Raw genomic sequence first — 6,112 nt, 5'->3', positions numbered from 1 at the left:
GCGCAGCAGACGGCATTCAGAATTGCACGAGACGGAGGATCACCACTTAATAAATGTATAACTGGTAAGTTCCTATGCGACGTTCGTTTCCTCTTTCTGCGATTTTTGCGCATGCTGCTCGCGGTTTTCTCTGGCATATAATCATATTCTTAATGAAATTGTTTTATAAATTGATAAATAAATAAATAGATAAATAGATAAATAAATAATTAAATAGATAAATAAATTGCGAAAATGTTAATATAGACTATAGCGTGAAAAAAACAACAACAAAATAAAAACAACAACTAACAACATCAGCAAGAACAACAACAACAACAAGTAAAACATTATTTTTTTGTGTTTCATACAGTACAAGATGCTATAAGTCAGTTTTGCGCGTGTCGCACTACACTTTTCAAAAGCGCACAGCTCATCTGTCGGTGCAGAATATATAGAGGATATTTGTTTGTTTGTGTGTAAGATGAAATTTTATTTCATCGAGTGGGCTTTAAAAACAGTATTCTCACGAGTGGCGTAGCCACGAGTGAGAATACTATTTTTAAAGTTCACGAGTGGGCTTTAAAAACAGTATTCTCACGAGTGGCGTAGCCACGAGTGAGAATACTATTTTTAAAGTTCACGAGATGAAATAAAATTACATCTTACACAACAAACAAACAAATTTTCTTTTTTTTTTATGCTTAAAAACAAGTTAAAACGAAATTTCCTTAATATTTACGTTAATATTAAAATCTGTTTTCCCCATCGAGAGCCTCAAAAAAGTCGAATTTCTCATTAAATACAAGAAGTCATGGGCTGAAAAATAAGTTCCACAATCAACGTTGAATGGTGGTGATAGTATTCATTTGATTAAAAACATATGTCTGATCGCTTGTTTAAATAATAAAAACAAACAAATCTAGTTGGAGAAAAAGTCCAACCATCCATCCATATTTCTGTTACTGACTGCGAATTTATATTAGACCTTGCTTTGTTAAATGTAAGCGGCCGCCATTTTTAAAGTTGTGTATTTCACTGGAGGAAAATAATTGTGTTTGATTCAGAGGGATATCATTTGGATTTCTTAGTCATACACCTTTTTAAAAGAAAGAAAACTTATTTGAGGATTGTAACAGACAATAAATAAGTGTTGACAGATGTGTAAACATTAAAAAAAGTGGATAGGAAATTGGAAACTTTGGAAGCCTTACGAACGCTGGTTTTTTTTACATATTCTACGACTGAAAGCTGCCATTGCTTTTCAAGTTTTCATAAAGCATACGGCAGTTATTGCTCGTAGGATACTTAAATATTCCCAAATGTCATCAAGAGCAGTTTTGCACGTGGAAGGAATGATTTTTTCAGACTGTAAAAATGAAACAAAAAATTAAAGAGACGATATTTGGTGATTGGTATTTTGAATGAATAGAAGTAACATACTGTAAGTTTTCTTCTTTTTATTACTTTTGACATATAAGTTATTTATCAATTCCACTTTTGCTTTTCTTTAAACAGCCTGACATTGTCGGAATAGTCAGAAAAAATAAAATTGAGGTACCACATGGAGAAAATCTTAAAAAAGTAGTTTCGTCATTGAAAAGTGTGAAATTATATTTTGATAATTTTCACTGTGAAATTATCAAATATAATTTTCACGGATAAATCAGTAATCCACTGAAAAGCATAAAATAAAAATTGGTAGTTACCTCCCCTGATCAGTTATTGAACCATTAAACAGACTTCGTTCGGTCGGATCGTTCTCTCAGTGCCTGAAAGGGCGGATGGATCCTCATGAAACCTAAAATATTTCGCCTATAATGAAAATGTTTATCCGAGTTTTATTTAAAAAATAATCTTTCAAAATTCGAAAATCGCCTACATCAGTACATTCTTTTTTTCATGATTATAAATAAATACTCAATTTCAAAGTCTAATGGCGTGAGTCAGTCGTATGATTTTTAGTGGCGAGTATAAGATTTACACGTTTCTTTTCTTAAACTTTCTCTGTATTGAGACTAAGTTTAAAGGAAGGACATTATACACCTTTACACATATTATTATAATATTGTTAAACTTTTAACTCTTAAGGTGTATAAAGCTATATATGTGATAAAATTAATTATTGTTCGGATTTAAAAAGAGAATACTTCCAAAATGCATTTATGAAATAAAAATGGCAATAAATAGCCTTAAAGCAAGCTGTGCAGCTAATTGGATAAAACTCTTCTTAAAATAGCAAAGTAATATTTTGTTCCGGAACATTTTATTCTTTTAACGTACATTATTCATGTGTTAAATAACAGAGACATTAAATGTTACTTCTATTTCGGGAATCAACCACATAGAAATGGAACCAATATACTTTTACTGTTGATCTCTACTTGTTAAAGGGTTTGTAAGCGAACAACATGGATCCTGATCAGACTGCGCGGATGCGCAGGCTGGTCTGGATCCATGCTGGTCGCAAACCCATTATGTTGGTTTAGTCGTGACGCGGCTCATTTATACCCTTTATTTATTTATTTCAAAGCGGAAGCCACGCCAGCAAATCTTCATATGCACACAGGCTGGAAGCTGATGCCCGGCAACGAAGGATTAACGGAACCACGTTACTGTATACCAATTTCCATTATATCAAACATTTGACGCCTGATGTAAAGATTATCATTATTTTTAGTAATCCAGTGTCAAGGTAAGTGTCTCTGCTGTTTTAACCCGGTGCTAGGGGGTGGGGTGAAAAGATAGTTCACATTTAATTAGCTTTTATCAGAGACATAGATAACTATGTAATCTATGTCTCTGCTTTTATGAACAGAATCAGTCACATTAAAATAAGTCGAAATAGTAAATTGATCGAATAGAAAGAAAGAAACTTCATTCGGCTTTCAGACGGTTAACTACGCGGGTTGTAAATTAAAAAAAAAATTGTCTTTTGGTTTTTATAAATAGACAAGCATTTATGACACATAACTTGCTGTAATGGTTGTTTGTTATCTCTTATTTTGAGTACTTTTGTTAGAAATGTTTTTTTTTTTTTGCTAAGGAGAACCATGCAAGGGATTCTTGCTTAACAAAATTTAATATCAAATTATAATCCGCAATGATCTATGTTCTAGCTACATGAAGTCATGTCAGTGAAAATCGTGAAAGAAAAACAGAAGAAAAAAAAGGGAAAGAAAAAAAGACCCTTAAAATTGATGGCATAATAATTTACAAATGTAGTATAACACAATGCCACTGCTATTGTCTTTTCATTTTGCACTTTATGTCATTTGTGTAAATAATTTGTGTTTATGATTATACACGTACACGTACATGTTCAGCTAAAATGTCAAAATACCAAACGAGTTGCAAAATGTTCAAATTCTACACAATCTATATACATGTACTCATAACAATCAGTATACAAGCATTATAATTATATTACATGTTCGACTTTAACTTTCAGACTATTTTCGGACTTTATGCATCAGATTAAACTAAGCAGTGAACATAATATTGATGAACATGAAGCAGCGAACAAGTTTCATCATGTTGCCAAAACATTGATAGACGAATACACGATATGCTTTGATAAATTCTCGATGAGACGCTGTATTTATGATGAAGAATTTGAAAAAGGACTTCCACAGGTAGTACAAAATGTTGTTTCCTTTCATATCCATATATTCAGGTTCCTTTCATATCCAGGTTCCAAAGAATGTAAAGCATTTGACACCAGACCTAGTGCTTTCTCATTTGAAACTTTTCTTGGGGTTTCTCTAACCATGATACTGTTCTCGTGAATTATAAAGCTACAGTCTCACTTACATCCCGGCAGAGCCCCGGTAGACGTCCGGGATGATCCGGGAACGATCGGGAACAACCGGAGTACATCCGTAACTCTGCCGGCAACGTCCTGGATGATCCGGGATGACCCGGGAACATCTGGCATTCGATCTCGGTTGGAATAAAATATTTAATATCACCGGGGTGGTCCGGGATGATCCGGGAAGGTATAGCTTTGCCGGCTTCATCCTTAGCTCTGCCGGGAACGACCGGGGTTAAACCGGGGAAGCACCGTAGCTCTGCCGGCACAAACCGGGGATTGATCCGGGTATGATATAGTCGGTAGAGCTACGGTAGAGCCCCGGGAATATGCCGGCAGAGCCCCGGCAACTACAGGCAGAGGCCCGGATGATAAAGGTAGAGCTACGGTTGATCCCGGTAGAGCCCCGGAAAAGCCCGGATCATTTTCAAAAATAACGACAATTTGCGGTGATTGCACTTGCTGGTATTTTAAAACCCCTCCTATTTCCCTTCTATCCAGTATGGCATAAGGATTTTTCAGAAAATCATCATGAATTACAATTGGAACAATAGATATTATAATAAATAAAAATTATGTATCAATGTTATCATTTTCGGGCGTTTTCAATCCACCGGGGTTCTACCGGGGCTCTGCCTGGATCGTCCTGGGCTCTGCCGGGGCTCTGCCTGGATCGACCGGGGCTCTGCCTGGGTCAACCGGGGCTCTTCCGGCGTCATCCGGGAACGACCGGGGAAGCACCGGCATGAACCGTAGCTGCACCTGGGCTCTGCCTGGATGATCCGGAGTGCATCCTGGGTTGTTAGTTGAGAACTACCGTAGTGCTGCCGGGGTAAGTGTGACCGCAACACTAATTTCACCCCGGATCGTCCTGGATCATCCCGGTAACTAACCGGGATGATCCTGGGCTCTGCCGGGAGTAAGTGAGACCGAGGCTTAAAGGACACGTTCTGGGTCAAAGGATCAGCCTCATTTCTAGTTTTCATTGCATTTCACCTTTCATCTAATCCCTCTTTACCTATGTAAATTTAATACCATTCAATGTAATAACTCTGTACATTTGGTGGATTCTCTTTCTTTTTTCCTACTTGTCTGCTACTTTTTCTCGTTAACTAATTAAAATGTTTCCGCTTTTTGTGTCACGGGCCTACGTTCTTAAACTGGACTACCAGTATCTGCCAAAAAGGTCAGCTCTCTTAGAAATGAATTTAGCTCAGTAAAAGGAAAATTTTAAATTCCAACTATTTCATTCAACTCTTTCTACAGTTATATCTCTTAAACAATTACTATGTAACCCTCCTTTTCTGCATACTGTGCCTTTAAATGGAAAATATTGTTATTCACTTTACACATTTCATATGAAACTATTTTGTCTCACCTTAGATATGTTAATCTTATTGACATATTTTTATTATCTATATATACAAACCTGTTTTCTTTTTTGCGTGATCACCAGTGATACTAATGCAATACTATTCTTGTTTGATATATAGTTTCCACCCCATCGTATTCAACTGATTTGGCCGATGAATATGAAAATATTGTATTTGAAAATTAACCATAAATAAGCAATAGTATGATCTAATACAAATAACATTTATTCATTTCATATTTCAGGGGAGTCAGTATTTGGCTGAAAGTTTCCGAGCTGGTTTTTATGCCTTTTACATGGAAGAACTCCTGTCTGTATTTAAGGAGGATCAACTATTTGTCATTAATATGGAACAATATCTTACAAAAACGAGACAAACTTTAAAAGAAACGTTCAAGTTTCTTAACATGAGTAAGTTGATTCGTTGTAATACTAACAGAGCTATGTTTTACCATATGTTCTATCTAGATCTATAATTATGATTTTTTGTTGTATGTTTGAAGTTTTAATTTGTCTATAAGTTAGCGAAGAATGTCTTGATTATGCATCGGGCTTTTAGTGGTGCTGTGTGTGAGGATCAAATGCAACTTAAAATTAGATCTATATAGATGTAATACCCGTCCAAACACAGGATATCTGTGAGAAACACATTTAAGTTGGAAACCTCTTTTAGGCAACTTCATTTGAATGTTGTGAATTATAATTGTAATACATAATAATGCTAATGTTCAAATAACATACAACATAGTCTATTAACTTATGTCTGGCATTTGACTTCATATAATGACAAAGTTTCTAAGAAAGTACAGAACAGTTAACCATCCAGCCATGACGTCATTTTCCTCGTAGACATAAATTTCTATCAAAAACAAAGCTTCCCAAAGATAAAGAAATTTACTCAGTTTCATGGAAGATGTTTTGTTCTTTTTGTTTCAGGTGCAATGTCTTCA

At 35.4% G+C, this 6,112-nt stretch overlaps 1 long non-coding RNA gene across 1 annotated transcript; it reads left to right on the top strand.

Moving 5' to 3' along the window:
• The first annotated feature begins 711 nt into the window (after nucleotides 1-711).
• Nucleotides 712-5,569, top strand: LOC132749961 (uncharacterized). The gene is made up of 3 exons (XR_009628483.1): nucleotides 712-2,674; nucleotides 3,431-3,614; nucleotides 5,408-5,569. It is a non-coding gene; the product is annotated as an uncharacterized LOC132749961 (long non-coding RNA).
• The last annotated feature ends 543 nt before the right edge of the window (nucleotides 5,570-6,112 follow it).

Source organism: Ruditapes philippinarum, unplaced genomic scaffold (genome assembly GCF_026571515.1).
Source record: "Ruditapes philippinarum isolate M1 unplaced genomic scaffold, ASM2657151v2 ctg7059_1_1_1_1, whole genome shotgun sequence".
Lineage (NCBI taxonomy): Eukaryota > Metazoa > Mollusca > Bivalvia > Venerida > Veneridae > Ruditapes > Ruditapes philippinarum.
Note: the sequence above shows the minus strand (reverse complement) of the source record. Positions and strands in the feature narration are given on the sequence as shown.